The 18,105-nt window shown below is 39.2% G+C and overlaps 1 protein-coding gene and 1 pseudogene across 4 annotated transcripts in view; one reads left to right on the top strand and one right to left on the bottom strand.

The window, feature by feature from the left end:
- ATRN (attractin) overlaps positions 1-18,105 on the bottom strand; it is a 174,862-nt gene that overhangs the window by 146,860 nt on the left and 9,897 nt on the right. The gene's annotated exons all lie outside the window — the stretch shown is intronic.
- LOC114894173 lies at positions 7,784-10,320 on the top strand (annotated as a pseudogene). The gene has a single exon (XR_003793131.1). The product of XR_003793131.1 is annotated as a glyceraldehyde-3-phosphate dehydrogenase pseudogene (transcript).

Genomic DNA, 18,105 nt, shown 5'->3' with positions numbered 1-18,105 from the left:
GTTCACGTTTCATTTTGCATTTAGGAATTACCTTTTTTCTCTAATTTTATTTCATTTTTGTTTTATAATATGGTAAAGCATTTGCATGATTCTAAAACCTAATCCACAAAGTACATTCAGAAGTCTAGGTTCTATACCTGTTTCTGCCACCCCATTCCCTCCCTTTCCTTAGAGTAATCATTTTTCTTAGTTTTTGGTTTATCATTCCTTTGTTTGGTCTATGTATATACACAAAAATGTAGGTGTATATATTTGTATAGCCCCCTTATTTGAAAACTAGTAGCATACAATGCCATTGTTTTGCTCCTTGCTTTTTCCATTTAACAATATAGTCTTGAGATGACCACATAGCTGATATGTAGATTATCCTCATTCCTTTTTATAGCTACTCCATTTATAGTACTCCATTGTGTGGACATACCATATTTTATTTAACTAGTCCTCTTAGTAATCTGAGCCCAGACTAACCTGCTATTGAATTTTGTTTCATAATTCAAGTTCACATAAAAACGCAAGTAGTCTCACTGAGGAGGACAGATCAACTAATCTGCTGGTATTCTGGCCTCTGCTGTCACAGTATTAAGCAAAGAAGTTAACTATATAACCAAGAAAAAAATACACTGACAAATTTAGCCCCTGCCCAAATCCATGATATAGGGTTCTCAACTGGAGTATACAACAAAATCACCCATAGAGGCTTAAAAAACAAACGATAAATGATAGGGCCACAACACTAACCACTCTCAGATGGGACCCAGCATTGCATTAGTGTCTTTAAAAGCTCCACAAATGATTCTAATACATACTCCGAATTAAGAACAAATCTTCCACATACAATCTTGGAATTTCTAGGTGTTGAAGTAAGTGGCTGAATTTTTGACACCAATACTAAAAATTTTCTACATTCTAAACTTTCATTTTTAGTTAGAAATTTTTGATCTAATAATTCTTTAAAATCAACATACAATGAGAAAAGTTCATCATGAAAATTTATAGTAATAGCCCTAAAATGTAACAGATTAAGCACATGTCCTAATTACTTAAAAATAATAAATCTATAACTATCACGAGTGCTATATGCTTTAATGTTTAGAATATCCTACTATAACCATCCATAATGATAATCAAAACTACCACAAGGTAATATGGATCCCTCACATTTGTAAAAAATAATAAGTCATCTACCTTGAAAGACTCCATAAAAGGCACAATTCCTTTGCTCAAATCCTGGGCTCTGTCCTTGCAGTTGTCCTGAATCCAGTTCTCTATGATCCCCCTAGATGCAATCCCATATGCATTCACAGCTTCCTCTAGCGTCTATATGATAACAACTGCCCAAACTATATTTCTAGCACAAAGCCAGACCCCTTTCAGACCAATATTTCCTGTATTAAAAATTTAAGTAATTAAAAAAAAAATTAAGTAATTAAATCCACTTCTTTTTACCTCTTGGTTTTTCTTTTTTCCCCCCACAATTTTGTCATCATCCACCCTACCTTTCAAAACTTATCAACTCTTCCTTTACCTCACCCCATTCACTCAGCCTACAAAATCACTCCCATTTTTGTCCCTCTTCTCTCCCCATTTTGTCCCTCTTCTATCCCTAGGCCAATGATGCCCTAGATTAAATTCTCATCCAAGCTTATTCCTACAGTAGCTCAGCCCAACTCCCTGAACTGGCCAGTCTTCTATACAGACGGTCTTAAATTCTGTCCCCAAACATATCAGCATTCAAGGGTGAAGACAAAATAAAGACAATAGACAAAATGTGATACCCTTGCCAAAAGAAAACCTCATGAACATAGATATAAAAACCCAAAACAAAATATTACCAAATCAAATCCAGAAAATCTACATTAAAAAATATATCATGGCCAAATTGAGTTCATTTCAGGGATATAAGGATGGTCAAACAATTAGAAAGTCTATCAGTGTAACTTAACATATTAACAGATTAAAGGACAAAAGCTATATGATCACTGGTCACCTACTATGTGCCAGGCACTATTCTAGAAGATTTCTTTGAAGTCAGAAACAAGACTGTTCAACAATGTCCTATAGACCTTAAACAATTCAATAATTAGACAAGAAAAAGAAGCACAGAGTATACAGATCAGAAATAAACTATTACAGGCTTCCCTGGTGGCGCAGTGGTTAAGAATCTGCCTGCCAATGCAGGGGACACGGGTTCGAGCCCTGGTCCGCGAGGATCCTACATGCTGCAGAGCAACTAAGCCCATGCGCCACAACTACTGAGCCTGCGCTCTAGAGCCCGCAAGCCACAACTACTGACCCCGCGTGCTACAGCTACTGAAGCCCACGCACCTAGAGCCCATGCTCCGCAACATGAGAAGCCACTGCGATGAGAAGCCCGTGCACCGCAATGAAGAGTGGTCCCCGCTCGCCGCAACTAGAGAAAGCCCGCGTGCAGCATTGATGACCCAGTGCAGCCAAAAATAAATAAATTTATTTAAAAAAAAGAAACTATTACAACTTATTGGCAGCATGATTATCAACATAGAAAACTTAGTAGAATTCACAAGCTCTAAATACTACAAGAATTTCAGAAGGTTTCCTAGATATAAGTTCAATATATAAGAAAATCAATTCTGCTTTTGCACTTCTACCATCACAACGATGGTAAGAATCGGACAGTTTCTGGTTCAAGGAGGATTAGAGAGTTTCGACACCCCATCCCTACCAGATAAGCCCAGCTAAGCTCCTGCCTAGACCCATACAGGTAAACTCACTAGAGATCAGCCAAGTCACCCAGATAACCATAGAGACTTATGAGCTAAATATTGCTTACTGTTATAATGATAATACTGATAAAAATAAAAATAAAAATTTCATTCCTATGTACTACAGTAATCAATTAGGTTTAGCAACAGCAACAAAATTATACATCTAGGGGTAAATCCAATAAAAGTATGTGAGACCATTTGGAAAAAAGTTATAAGAATTTACTTAAAGACATAAAAGGTATCTAAATAAGTGGAAATATAAAGCATGTTCTAGATGATAAGACTATTGATAAACATGACGAACTTCTCCAGGCTAATCTCAATATCAGGTGAAATTCCAATCAAAAATCTCAACAAGGATTTTTGTTGAAATAAAAGGAACAAAGGGCTAAAAACAACCAGGAGAAATTTGAAGTTTTATGTAACTAAGGTATATTTCAAATCTGTAGGGAGGAAAGTATACTATTATATAAATGGGACTGGGACAACTGCTTACCAAATAAAAATAACTAAATTAGGTCATAACAAACTATACATAAAAATAAATTACAGGTAGAAGAAAGATCAAAAAGTGAAAAAGCAGGGCTTCCCTGGTGGTGCAAGGGCTGAGAGTCCGCCTGCTGATGCAGGGGACACAGGTTCATGCACCGGTCCGGGAAGATCCCACATGCCGCGGAGCGGCTGGGCCCGTGAGCCATGGCCGCTGAGCCTGCGCGTCCGGAGCCTGTGCTCCGCAATGGGAGAGGCCACAACAGTGAGAGGCCCGCATACTGCAAAAAAAAAAAAGAAAAAAAAAAGTGAAAAAGCAAATATTTTTTAACGCTGAGGAAGAAATACAGGAGAATATCTTGACAAGGTCAGTAAAGGAAAGGAATTTTTTAATATAACAAAAAGAGCACAAACCATAAAGGAAAAAAAGTGACAAAATTGACTACATTAAAATTTAAATTTCTGTTAAAAACACACCATAAAGAAAGTTAAAGACAAGCCATAATTGCTGGTGGTAATGTAAGTTGGCTAAATCTCTATGGAAAGCTTTTTGGCAATACCTGACAAAATCTAAAATGCACATATCCCTCTGATAAAGCAATTTTACTTCTGAGAACTAAACCTAAAAATACACCCAGAAATGTGTGAAATGACATGTGTACAAGGTCATTCAACACCTTTATATAAATTAAGACACAACCAGGCAATGGAATACCAAAGAATTTTTTTTTCAAATGTACTGGTATGAATCTCTAAGATATGCTGCTCAGTGAGGATGGAGAGGGAAAAGCAAAGTACAGATCATTGGGGAAATATGCCATTCTTATGTAAAAAGGAAGGAGGAAGAACATACAAAATATGCAATTGTTTATATATGCTGCTAACATATCTGGAAAGCTACACAACTGATGACAGACTATTCCGAGAGAGGGAAAGGAAAACTTTCTATCATATATCCCTTTGTAGCTTTTGAATGCATTACCAATTTAAGAAAAGACCATATTTCATCTGTTCGAAGACATGCCTTTCTTTTCTCATTTACTATCTCTGAAATCAAGGTGCTTCTTAGAACTGATACCAATATCTTAATAATACTAGAAACATTTTTCTTTCTTAGTAGTACATAAAATAATGGTGTATCTTATAATTGATGGCATCTTAGATTCAACAAAATTAAGTAAAAATTTCTTAATAAATTTTTTAAAAATATAATTTTGGATTTACAGAAAAGTTGCAGAGATGATACAGTGAATTCCCAGACACCTCTTATCCAGTTTCACCTAACATATTAAATTACTATGATACATTTGCCAGACTAAGAAACCAATATTGGTACTTTTCTATTCCCTAAACGCCAGACTTTATTCCAAGTTCTTTTTTTTTTACACTAATTTTTTACACTAATATACTATTTTTTACACTAATTTTTTACACTAATTTTTTTACACTAATATACTATTTTTTTACACAAATATACTATTTTCTGTTCCAGGATACCACATTACATTTATTCATCATGTCTCCTTTGTCCCCCTGGTCTATGACAGTTTCTTAGTGTTTCCTCGTTTTTCATGACCTTGACAGTTTTGAGATAGTGTACTATCAAGCATTTTGTGGAATGTTCCTCAATTTGTCTGATGTTTTTCTCATGATTACATTGGGGTTACGGGGCTTTGGGAAAAACGCCACAGAAGCAACATACCCTCCTAATCACATCATATCAGGAGGCACATGATATCAACACATTTTACCACAGCAATGTTAACCCTGATCATTTGGTCAAGGTAGTGCTTGCCAAGTTTCTCCACTGTAAAGTTACTATTTTTCCCCTCTCCATATTCTACTCTTTGGATAAGATTCGCTAAATACTGCCTATACTTAAGGAGGGCAGTGGAGAGAAATTAAGCTCCGCATCCTAGACAGGGAAGTGTCTGCTTATAATATTCAGAATTCTTCTGTAATATTTGTTCCTTCTTATCAATTATTTATCCAATCAATTATAGGTAAAATTTTTGAACTGTAAAATAAAATAAGCCATTTACTAAAAGAAGATCATTGCTGCATATATAATCCCAGGATTAATATACAGAATATATGAAGAACTCCTATAAACTAATTTAAAAATCAACCCAAATGACAAATGGGCAAAAGGCAAGAAAAAGCAATTCAAATGAACATAAACGAAATATGGCCTTTAAACATATTGAAAGATAGTCACTCTTACTAGTAATCAAGAGAATGCAAAATAAAACCACCATATACAATTTCATACCCATCAGATTGGAGTGAAAAAAAAAAACTAGAACACCCAAACATGAACGAGTAAAATGAACCCAAACATGGGAGTAAAATCTAGACCAATCCCTTTTAAGAACAATTTAGTAATATCTAAAATTGAAGTGCTCTGACCCAGCAATTCTACTCCTAATGACTAGGTAACAAATCCTTTTGAAAGTCAGGTGGTTTCCAATTTTTTGCTTACAACAAAACTGAAGGCAGATATAACTCAGCTGTTGCCTGGTACATACTTAAAACAAATTTTCGATGAAAGACTATCATTTGACTTTTGGCATATAATTTAAAAGGAGTTCAAATACTTGACAGACCCTGCCACAACAAAGTTTCTCTCATTTAAAGATACTTATTTGGGGCTTCCCTCGTGGTCCAGTGGTTAAGAATCTGTTTTGCAATGCCACATGCCACAGGGAAACTAAGCCTGCATGCCACAATTTATGAAAGATCCCGCGTGCTGCAACTAAGCCCCAATGCAGCCAAAAAATAAATAAATAAATATTTTAAAAAATAATTTAAAAACTTATTTATGTTAACAAGTTTTATTAGTTTTACATTTACCAAAGGGGGAAAAGGGATTAATATTTACACTAAACTCTGTCTCGTTCTAACAGTAAATTATTTCATCACAGATTTTTTTTTTTTTTTTTTGGCTGCGTTGGGTCTTCATTGCTGCGTGAGGGCTTTCTACAGTTGCGGCGAGCCGGGGCTACTCCTCGTTGCAGTGTGCGGGCCTCTCATTGTGGTGGCTTCTCCTTGTGGAGCACAGGCTCTAGGCACGCAGGCTCAGTAGTTGCAGTGCACAGGCTTAGTTGCTCTGCAGCATGTAGGATCCTCACAGACCCGGGCTCGAACCCGTGTCCCTGTACTGGCAGGCAGATTCTCAACCACTGTGCCACCAAGGAAGTCCGTCATCACAGATTTTTAAAAGTACTATCCATCTCAACAAGAGATGCTTTTCCAATAAAAAAATGTTTAAAAGGTTTTTCAAAAAACGTGTATTAGATTTGTGTCGTTTGCTCAGCTGTATACTACAAATAACTGTAATAATTAGTTAATTCAGAAGAAAATCTTCAGCATGTGAGGTCTCATGGTCATAGAAAGCTGAAAAAAAAAATCATTTCTTTACAAGTCCTTATTACAGAAAAGATAGGATACTCAAACTATCTTCAAGCATAGAACTATATTAGAATAAACTTCTATGGGGGAAATACACGTACACACACAAATTAGTGCACGTAAAACTGGTGAAATCTGAATAAGGTTGATGGACTGTATCAATGCCAATATTCTGGTTGTGCTTTTGTACTATGGTTATGCAAGATGTTACTATTAAGAGAAATGGGTGACAAATATAAGAAATCTATCATTTCTTAGAACTGTATATGGATCGACGATTATCTCAAAATAAAACTTTTTTAGAACTATATATGAAGATTTTGAAACTTATTACAAAACTACTTATTACAAACTAATCAGGATGGTCTGGTACTGACATAACAACAAACATATAGGTCAATGGAACATAACTGTGAGTCTAGAAATAAACCCATTCATCTAGAGTTAACTGATTTTTGACATGGGTACCAGGACCATTCAATGGGGGAAAAATAGTTTCTTCAATAAATGGTGCTGGAACAACTGGATATCCACATGCAACAAAATGAAGTGGAACCACCACCTCACACAGCATGTACAAAAATTAATTCAAAATGGATCAAAGACCAAAATGTAAAAGCTAACCCTATAAAACTCTTAAAAAGAAAACACAGGTGTAAATCTTCATGACCGTGGATTAGGAAATGGTTTCCTAGATAAGAAAGACACTTAAAGCACAAGCAAATGAACAAAAAAAAAAAGAAAAGAAAAATTAGACTTCATCAAAATTTTAAACTTTTGTATTTAAAAAGCATTATCAAGGTTGTTCTTGTGAAAAACAACCAAAAAAATAAGAGGAAATTATTTGCAAATCATATATCTGACAAGGGTCTAATATCCAGAACATATAAAGAACCTTACAACTCAACAATAAAAAGACAAATAATTTTAAAAATGATCAAACGATTGGAGTAGACATTTTTCCAAAGGAGATATACAAATGGCCACACAGGCACATGAAAAGATACTAAAAACCAATAGTCATTAGGGAAATACAAATCAAAGCCATAATGAGATACCAGCTTGTACTTACTAGGATAGCCATTCATTCATTTATTTATATAAATAATTTTATAACAATAAATGAATGGGACTTCCCTGGTAGTCCAATAGTTAAGAATCTACCTTCCAATGCAGGGGACACAGGTTTGATCCCTGGTTGGGGAACTAAGATCCCACATGCCATTGGGCAACTAAGCACACGCGCACAACTAGAGAGCCCACGTGACGCAACTACCGAGCCTGCGCACCACAACCAGAGAGAAGTCCCCACGCCACAACTAGAGAGACGCCCGCGCACTGCAACGAAGAGCCCTCGCTCTGCAACGAAAGATTCCAGATGCCGCAACAAAGATCCCACATGCTGCAACTAAGACCAATGCAACCAAATAAATATTTTTTTAAAAAATAAATGAATGAAAAGCTCTCTGCTCCTCCCGTTCGACAGACAGCCGTGTCTTGTGTGCAGTGCCAGCTGCGTCCCGGAGACAAGATGGTGAAGGTCGGAGCGAATGGATTTGGCCATATTCGGCACCTGGTCACCAGGGCTGCTTTTAACTCTGGCAAAGTGGACATTGGCGCCATCAATGACCCCTTCATTGACCTTCACTACATGGTCTACATGTTCCAGTATGATTCCATCCATGGCAAGTTCCATGGCACAGTCAAAGCTGAGAACGGGAAGCTTGTCGTCAATGGAAAGGCCATCACCATCTTCCAGGAGCGAGATCCCACCAACATCAAATGGGGTGATGCTGGTGATGAGTATGTGGTGGAGTCCACCGGCGTCTTCCACCATGGAGAAGGCCGGGGCTCACTTGAAGGGTGGAGCCAAGAGGGTCATCATCTCTGCCCCTTCTGCCGATGGCCCCATGTTTGTCATGGGCGTGAACCATGAGAAGTATGACAACCACCTCAAGATTGTCAGCAATGCCTCCTGCACCACCAACTGCTTGGCCCCCCTGGCCAAGGTCATCCATGACCACTTCGGCATCGTGGAAGGACTCATGACGATGGTCCATGCCATCACTGCCACCCAGAAGACCATGGATGGCCCCTCCAGGAAGCTGTGGCGTGATGGCCGAGGGGCTGCCCAGAACATCATCCCTGCTTCTACTGGCGCTGCCAAGGCTGTGGGCAAGGTCATCCCTGAGCTGAACGGGAAGCTCACTGGCATGGCTTTCCACGTCCCCACCCCCAACGTGTCCGTCGTGGATCTGACCTGCCGCCTGGAGAAACCTGCCAAATACGAGGACATCAAGAAGGTGGTGAAGCAAGCGGTGGACGGCCCCCTCAAGGGCATCCTGGGCTACACTGAGGACCACGTTGTCTCCTATGACTTCAACAGTGACACCCACTCTTCTACCTTCGATGCTGGGGCTGGCATCGCCCTCAACGACCACTTCGTCAAGCTCATTTCCTGGTATGACAATGAATTTGGCTACAGCAACAGGTGGTGGACCTCATGGTCCACATGGCCTCCAAGGAGTAAGAGTCCCTGGACCACCAGCCCCAGCAGGAGCACGAGAGGAAGAGAGAGGTCCTCTGCTGCTGGGGAGTCCTTGCCCCAACTCCGTCCTCCAACACACCTGAGAATCTCCTGACCTTCACGTGGTTTCCATCCCAGACCCCCTGAGGAAGGGGAGGAGGAGGGGCTTAGGGAGCCCTACCTTGTCATGTACCATCAATAAAGTACACTGTACCCAGAAAATAAATAAATAAATAAATGAATGAATAAATAAAACTTCAGAAAATAAGTATTGATGAGAACGTGGAGAAAATGCAACTCTCATACACTGCTGGTAGGAATGTAAACTGGTACAGTTGCTGTGAAAAAGTTTGGCACTTCCTCAAAAAGTAAACATTGCGTTACCGTGGACCCATCAATTCCACTCCTAGGCAAACACCCAAGAGACATACCCATATGTCCACTCAAAAATTTGTACATGAATGTTCACAGCAGCATTATTCATAATAGGCAAAGGGTGGAAGCAACCCAAATGTCCATCAACTAATGGATGGAAAAATAAGATGTGGTATATGTATACTATGGAATATTATTCAGCCATAAAAAGGAATGAAGTACTGATATATGATACAACATGGATGAATCTTGAAAACATTACACGAAGTAAAAGAAGTCAGTCACAAATGACCACAAATGCCTAGGACAGAAAATCCATAAGTAGAAAGTAGACTGTGGTTGTCAGGCACTGGGAGGAAGGAGGAATGGGGAGTGACTGCTAACAGGTACAGGGTTTCTGTTTGGCATAATGAAAATATTCTGGAATTAGATAGTGATGATGGTTGCACAACTTTATGAATACACTAAAAATCACGTAACTGTACACTTTAAAATGGTGAGTTTTATGTTATCTGACATTTAGATCAGTGGACAGAATTCATAACCCAGGGGGGAAAAATTGTACAGAGGAATTAGAATGAAATAAGAAGTTAGGCAAAAAAAAAAAAAAAAAAGGGACACTGAAAAAATTGACTGTTGAAGAAGACCCTAAATGCGTATTTTTAAAAAGAGTGAGAACGAGGGAGCTGGAAGAGGGAAGAGATATGGGAACATATGTATATGTATAACTGATTCACTTTGTTATAAAGCAGAAACTAACACACCATTGTAAAGCAATTTTACTCCAATAAAGATGTATAAAAAAAAAAGTGAGAATGGTTAACAAACTGCTATAAAATTTGCAGGTACCCAATAAATTTTGTAAAGTAATACAATGGGTTTTTTCAGTAACTCTATTTATAATACACCAGAATGACATTCTTTGCAACTACATAAAGACCTTTTTTAAAAATGTCAACTGCATGTTAACCTAAAAGTACTCAAGGAAGTAAACAGAATTTTTAAATATTTTGGAGGTACTTCAAAATTTGAAGATCAAAGCCCTAGAGAAAAATCATACACAGGTACACAAAGAGATATGTAAAAATGTTAATTGTAGCACTGTTCGTAACAGCACAAGCTGGAAAAATCTAAATGCCCAGCAGCAGAAAACTAGGTAAATAAATTGGAATTCTGTAATGAATATAGTTATGAAATCAACTAGTACTACATTTATCAACACAAACATCTCAAAAGCATAAAAAAATAGGTTTAGGAGTGGGGATAAAACATATTACAGAATGATTACTTTTTATAAAGTTTGAAATCATGATCTTGTTTTTGGAAACAAGACATTGTGTGTGTGTGTGTGTATCTGTAGTGAAATAGAAACATAAGAGAAATAATAAACATCAACTTCACCACACTAGTTACCTCTGGGGAGAGTTAAGGTAAACAGAATGAGGAAGGAGTAATATAGGAACCTTGGTGATATCTGTAATGCTTTATATTACACAACTTATATAATTATGTAGTAATATTAATATGAAGGAATTCAGAAGAGCTAGGTTGCAAGTACACAGATGTTCATTTTATTATTCTTTGTATCTCTTCCACAAGCTTAAAATATTTCATGTTAAAAGGAAGTTAAAGTTAGCTCAGAGACTGAACCAGCACCAAATACATGCACCAAAGCAACCAGTTACTTGGTCAGGGTCAGTCAGTGTTTCTCAACCAGGAGTCCAAATGATGTTCCAATTAAAAGACAGTAATGGTATCTATTAAAAGAAATGCATAAGACATGATATTTAAATACATTTTAGGGAAGGGTACGAAATGAACCTAATTCTGCAAATTTGCCTCAAGATCATCTTGCTAAACCTTCTGATTAAAATCCTTGTATAGGGGAAATCCAGGAAGATGGCAGAAGGGTAAGACGCAGAGATCACCTTCCTCCCCACAGATACACCAGAAATACATCTACAGGTGGAACAACTCCTACAGAACACCTACTGAACGCTGGCAGAAGACCTCAGACCTCCCAAAAGGCAAGAAACTCCCCACGTACCTGGGTAGGGCAAAAGAAAAAAGAATAAACAGAGACAAAAGAATAGGGATGGAACCTGCACCAGTGGGCGGGAGCTGTGGAGGAGGAAAGGTTTCCACACACTAGGAAGCCCCTTCGCGGGCGGAGACTGCGGGTGGCAGAGGGGGGAAGCTTCGGAGCCGAGGAGGAGAGCACAGCAACAGGGGTGCGGAAGGCAAAGCGGAGAGATTCCTGCACAGAGGATCGGTGCGACCAGCACTCACCAGCCCAAGAGGCGTGTCTGCTCACCAGCTGGGGCGGGCGGGGACTGGGAGCTGAGGCTTGGGCTTCGGTCGGAGCAAAGGGAGAGGACTGGGGTTGGCGGCGTGAACACAGCCTGCAGGGGGTTAGTGCACCACGGCTAGCCAGGAGGGAGTCCGGGGAACAGTCTAGACCTGTCGAAGAAGCAAGAGACTTTTTCTTCCCTCTTTGTTTCCTGGTGCGCAAGGAGAGGGGATTAAGAGCGCTGCTTAAAGGACCTCCAGAGACAGGCGCGAGCCGCGGCTAACAGCGCGGGTCCCAGAGATGGGCATGAGACGCTAAGGCTGCTGCTGCCGCCACCAAGAAGTCTGTGTGCGAACACAGGTCACTATCCACACCGCCCCTCCCGGGAGCCTGTGCAGCCCGCCACTGCCAGGGTCCCAGGATCCAGGGACAACTTCCCCGGGAGAACGCACGGCACGCCTCAGGATGGTGCAACGTCATGCTGGACTCTGCCGCCGCAGGCTCGCCCCGCAGTCCGTACCCCTCCCTCCCCCCGGCCTGAGTGAGCCAGAGCCCCTGAATCAGCGGCTCCTTTAACCCCGTCCTGTCTCAGCGAAGAACAGATGCCATCCAGCGACCTACACGCAGAGGCGGGGCCAAATCCAAAGCTGAGCCCCGGGAGCTGTGAGAACAAAGAAGAGAAGGGGAAATCCCTTCCCTCAGAAGCAGCGGATTAAAGCTCCACAATCAATTTGATGTACCTGCATCTGTGGAATACGTGAATAGACAACGAATCATCCCAAATTGAGGAGGTGGATTTTGAAAGCAAGATTTATTATTTTTTCCCCTTTTCCTCTTTTTGTGAGTGTGTATGTGTATGCTTCTGTGTGAGATTTTGTCTGTATAGCTTTGCTTTCACCATTTGTCCTAGGGTTCTATCGGTCCTTTTCGTTTTTTACTTTTTTAAAAAAATTTGCTTCATAATTATTTTTTATTCTAATAACTTTATTTTATTTTATCTTACTTTATTTTCTGTTGTCCTCTTTCTTTCTTTCTTTCTTTCTACTTTTTCTCCCTTTTATTCAGAGCCGTGTGGATGAAAGGCTCTTGGTGCTGCAGCCAGGAGTCAGTGCTGTGCCTCTGAGGTGGGAGAGCCAACTTCAGGACACTGGTCCACAAGAGACTTCCCAGTTCCACGTAATATCAAATGGCGAAAATCTACCAGAGATCTCCATATCAACACCAACACCCACCTTCACTCAACAACCAGCAAGCTACAGTACTGGACACCCTATGCCAAACAACTAGCAAGACAGGAACACAACCCCACCCATTAGCAGAGAGGCTGCCTAAAATCATAAGGCCACAGAAACCCCAAAACACACCACCAGACGTGGACCTGCACACCAGAAAGACAAGATCCAGCCTCATCCACCAGAACACAGGCACTAGTCACCTCCACTAGGAAGCCTACACAACCCACTGAACCAACTTTAGCCACTGGGGACAGACACCAAAAACAACGGGAACTACGAACCTGCAACCTGCAAAAAGGAGACCCCAAACACAGTAAGATAAGCAAAATGAGAAGACAGAAAAACACACAGCAGATGAAGGAGCAAGATAAAAACCCACCAGACCTAACAAATGAAGAGGAAATAGGCAATCTACCTGAAAAGTAATTCAGAATAATGATAGTAAAGATGATCTACAATCTTGGAAATAGAATGGAGAAAATTCAAGAAACATTTAACAAGGACCTAGAAGAACTAAAGACGAAGCAAGCAACGATGAACAACACAATAAATGAAATTAAAAATACTCTAGAAGGGATCAATAGCAGAATAACTGAGGCAGAAGAACGGATAAGTGACCTGGAAGATAAAATAGTGGAAATAACTACTGCAGAGAAGAATAAAGAAAAAAGAATGAAAAGAACTGAGGACAGTCTCACGGACCTCTGAGACAACATTAAGCACACCAACATTCGAATTATAGGGGTTCCAGAAGAAGAGAAAAAGAAAGGGACTGAGAAAATATTTGAAGAGATTATAGTTGAAAACTTCCCTAATATGGGAAAGGAAATAGTTAATCAAGTCCAGGCAGCACAGAGAGTCCCATACAGGATAAATCCAAGGAGAAACACGCCAAGGCACATATTAATCAAACTGTCAAAAATTAAATACAAAGAAAAAATATTAAAAGCAGCAAGGGAAAAACAACAAATAACACACAAGGGAATCCCCATAAGGTAACAGCTGATCTTTCAGCAGACACTCTGCAAGCCAGAAGGGACTGGCAGGACATATTTAAAGCGATGAAGGAGAAAAACCTACAACCAAGATTACTCTACCCAGCAAGGATCTCATTCAGATTTGATGGAGAAATTAAAACCTTTACAGACAAGCAAAAGCTGAGAGAGTTCAGCACCACCAAACCAGCTTTACAACAAATGCTAAAGGACCTTCTCTAGGCAAGAAACACAAGAGAAGGAAAAGATCTACAATAACAAACCCAAAACAATTAAGAAAATGGGAATAGGAACATACATATCGATAATTACCTTAAATGTAAACGGATTAAATGCTCCCACCAAAAGACACAGACTGGCTGAATGGATACAAAAACAAGACCCATATATATGCTGTCTACAAGAGACCCACTTCAGACCTAGAGACACATACAGACTGAAAGTGAGGGGATGGAAAAAGGTATTCCATCCAAATGGAAACCAAAAGAAAGCTGGAGTAGCAATTCTCATATCAGACAAAATCGACTTTAAAATAAAGACTATTACAAGAGACAAAGAAGGACACTACATAATGATCAAGGGATCAACCCAAGAAGAAGATATAACAATTGTAAATATTTATGCACCCAACATAGGAGCACCTCAATACATAAGGCAAATAATAACAGCCATAAAAGGGGAAAGCGACAGTAACACATTCATAGTAGGGGACTTTAACACCCCACTTTCACCAATGGACAGATCATCCAAAATGAAAATAAATAAGGAAACACAAGCTTTAAATGATTCATTAAAGGAGATGCACTTAATTGATATTTATAGGACATTCCAACAACAGAATACACATTTTTCTCAAGTGCTCATGGAACATTCTCCAGGATAGATCATATCTTGGGTCACAAATCAAGCCTTGGTAAATTTAAGAAAATTGAAATTGCATCAAGTATCTTTTCCGACTACAACGCTATGAGACTAGATATCAATTACAGGAAAAGATCTGTAAAAAATACAAACACATGGAGGCTAAACAATACACTACTTAATAATCAAGAGATCACTGAAGAAATCAAAGAGGAAATAAAAAAATACCTAGAAACAAATGACTGGAGGCATGACGACCCAAAACCTATGGGATGCAGCAAAAGCAGTTCTAAGAAGGAAGTTTGTAACAATACAACCCTACCTTAAGAAACAGGAAACATCTCGAATAAACAACCTAACCTTGCACCTAAAGCAATTAGATAAAGAAGAACAAAAAAACCCCAAAGTTAGCAGAAGGAAAGAAATCATAAAGATCAGATCAGAAATAAATGAAAAAGAAATGAAGGAAACGATAGCAAAGATCAATAAAACTAAAAGCTGGTTCTTTGAGAAGATAAACAAAATTGATAAACCATTAGCCAGACTCATCAAGAAAAAAAGGGAGAAGACTCAAATCAATAAAATTAGAAATGAAGAAGGAGAAGTAACAACTGACACTGCAGAAATACAAAAGATCATGAGAGATTACCACAAGCCACACTATGCCAATAAAATGGACAACCTGGAAGAAATGAACAAATTCTTAGAAATGCACAACCTGACAAGACTGAATCAGCAAGAAATAGAAAATATGAACAGACCAATCACAAGCACTGAAATTGAAACTGTGATTAAAAATCTTCCAACAGGGCTTCCCTGGTGACGCAGTAGTTGAGAGTCCGCCTGCCGATGCAGGGGACACGGGTTCATGCCCTGGTCCTGGAGGATCCCACATGCCGCGTTGCGGCTGGGCCCGTGAAGCTTTGGCCACTGAGCCTGCGCATCCGGAGCCTGTGCTCCGCGACGGGAAAGGCCACAGCAGCGAGAGGCCCGCGTACCACAAAAAAAAAAAAAAAATCTTCCAACAAACAAAAGCCGAGGACCAGATGGCTTCACAGGGGAATTCTATCAAACATTTAGAGAAGAGCTAACACCTATCCTTCTCAAACTCTTCCAAAATATAGCAGAGGGAGGAACACTCCCGAACTCATTCTACGAGGCCACCATCACCCTGATAGCAAAACCAGACAAGGAAGTCACAAAGGAAGAAAACTACAGGCCAATATCACTGATGAACATAGATGCAAAAATCCTCAACAAAATACTAGCAAACAGAATCCAACAGCACATTAAAAGGATCATACACCATGATCAAGTGGGGTTTATTCCAGGAATACAAGCATTCTTCAGTGTACGCAAATCAATCAACGTGATACACCATATTAACAAACTGAAGAAGAAAAACCATATGGTCATCTCAATAGATGCAAAGAAAGCTTTCGACAAAATTCAACACCCATTTATGATAAAAACCCTGCAGAAAGCAGGCATAGAGGGAACTTTCCTCAACATAATAAAAGCCATATATGACAAACCCACAGCCAGCATCGTCCTCAATGGTGGAAAAACTGAAAGCATTTCCACTAAGATCAGGAACAAGACAAGGGTGCCCACTCTCACCACTCTTATTCAACATAGTTTTGGAAGTTTTAGCCACAGCAATCAGAGAAGAAAAGGAAATAAAAGGAATCCAAATCGGAAAAGAAGAAGTAAAGCTGTCACTGTTTGCAGATGACATGATACTATACATAGAGAATCCTAAAGATGCTAGCAGAAAACTACTAGAGCTAATCAATGAATTTGGTAAAGTAGCAGGATACAAAATTAACGCACAGAAATCTCTGGCATTCCTACACAGTAATGATGAAAAATCTGCAAGTGAAATCAAGAAAGCACTCCCATTTACCATTGCAACAAAAAGAATAAAATATCTAGGAATAAACCTACCTAAGGAGACAAAAGACCTGTATGCAGAAAATTATAAGACACTGATGAAAGAAATTAAAGATGATACAAATAGATGAAGAGATATACCATGTTCTTGGATTGGAAGAATCAACATTGTGAAAATGACTCTACTACCCAAAGCAATCTACAGATTCAATGCAATCCTTATCAAACTACCAGTGGCATTTTTCACAAAACTAGAACAAAAAATTTCACAATTTGTATGGAAACACAAAAGACCCCGAATAGCCAAAGCAATCTTGAGAACGAAAAACGGAGCTGGAGGAATCAGGCTCTCTGACTTCAGACTACACTACAAAGCTACAGTAATCAAGACAGTATGGTACTGGCACAAAAACAGAAAGATAGATCAATGGAACAGGACAGAAAGCCCAGAGATAAACCCACGCACATATGGTCACCTTATCTTTGATAAAGGAGGCAGGAATGTACAGTGGAGAAAGGACAGCCTCTTCAATAAGTGGTGCTGGGAAAACTAGACAGGTACATGTAAAAGTATGAGATTAGAACACTCCCTAACACCATACATAAAAATAAGCTCAAAATGGATTAAAGACCTAAATGTAAGGCCAGAAACTATCAAACTCTTAGAGGAAAACATAGGCAGAACACTCTATGACATAAATCACAGCAAGATCCTTTTTGACCCACCTCCTAGAGAAATGGAAATAAAAACAAAAATAAACAAATGGGACCTAATGAAACTTCAAAGCTTTTGCACAGCAAAGGAAACCATAAACAAGACCAAAAGACAACCCTCAGAATGGGAGAAAATATTTGCAAATGAAGCAACTGACAAAGGATTAATCTCCAAAATTTACAAGCAGCTCATGCAGCTCAACAACAAAAAAACAAACAACCCAATCTAAAAATGGGCAGAAGACCTAAATAGACAGTTCTCCAAAGAAGATATACAGACTGCCAACAAACACATGAAAGAATGCTCAACATCATTAATCATTAGAGAAATGAAATCAAAACTACAATGAGATCTCATCTCTCACCAGTCAGAATGGCCATCATCAAAAAATCTAGAAACAATAAATTCTGGAGAGGGTGTGGAGAAAAGGGAACACTCTTGCACTGCTGGTGGGAATGTGAATTGGTACAGCCACTATGGAGGACAGTATGGAGGTTCCTTAAAAAACTACAAATAGAACTACCATATGACCCAGCAATCCCACTACTGGGCATATACCCTAAGAAAACC

This window comes from Monodon monoceros, unplaced genomic scaffold, assembly GCF_005190385.1.
Source record: "Monodon monoceros isolate NGI ecotype Baffin Bay Population unplaced genomic scaffold, NGI_Narwhal_1 Super_Scaffold_13, whole genome shotgun sequence".
NCBI lineage: Eukaryota > Metazoa > Chordata > Mammalia > Artiodactyla > Monodontidae > Monodon > Monodon monoceros.
Note: the sequence above shows the minus strand (reverse complement) of the source record. Positions and strands in the feature narration are given on the sequence as shown.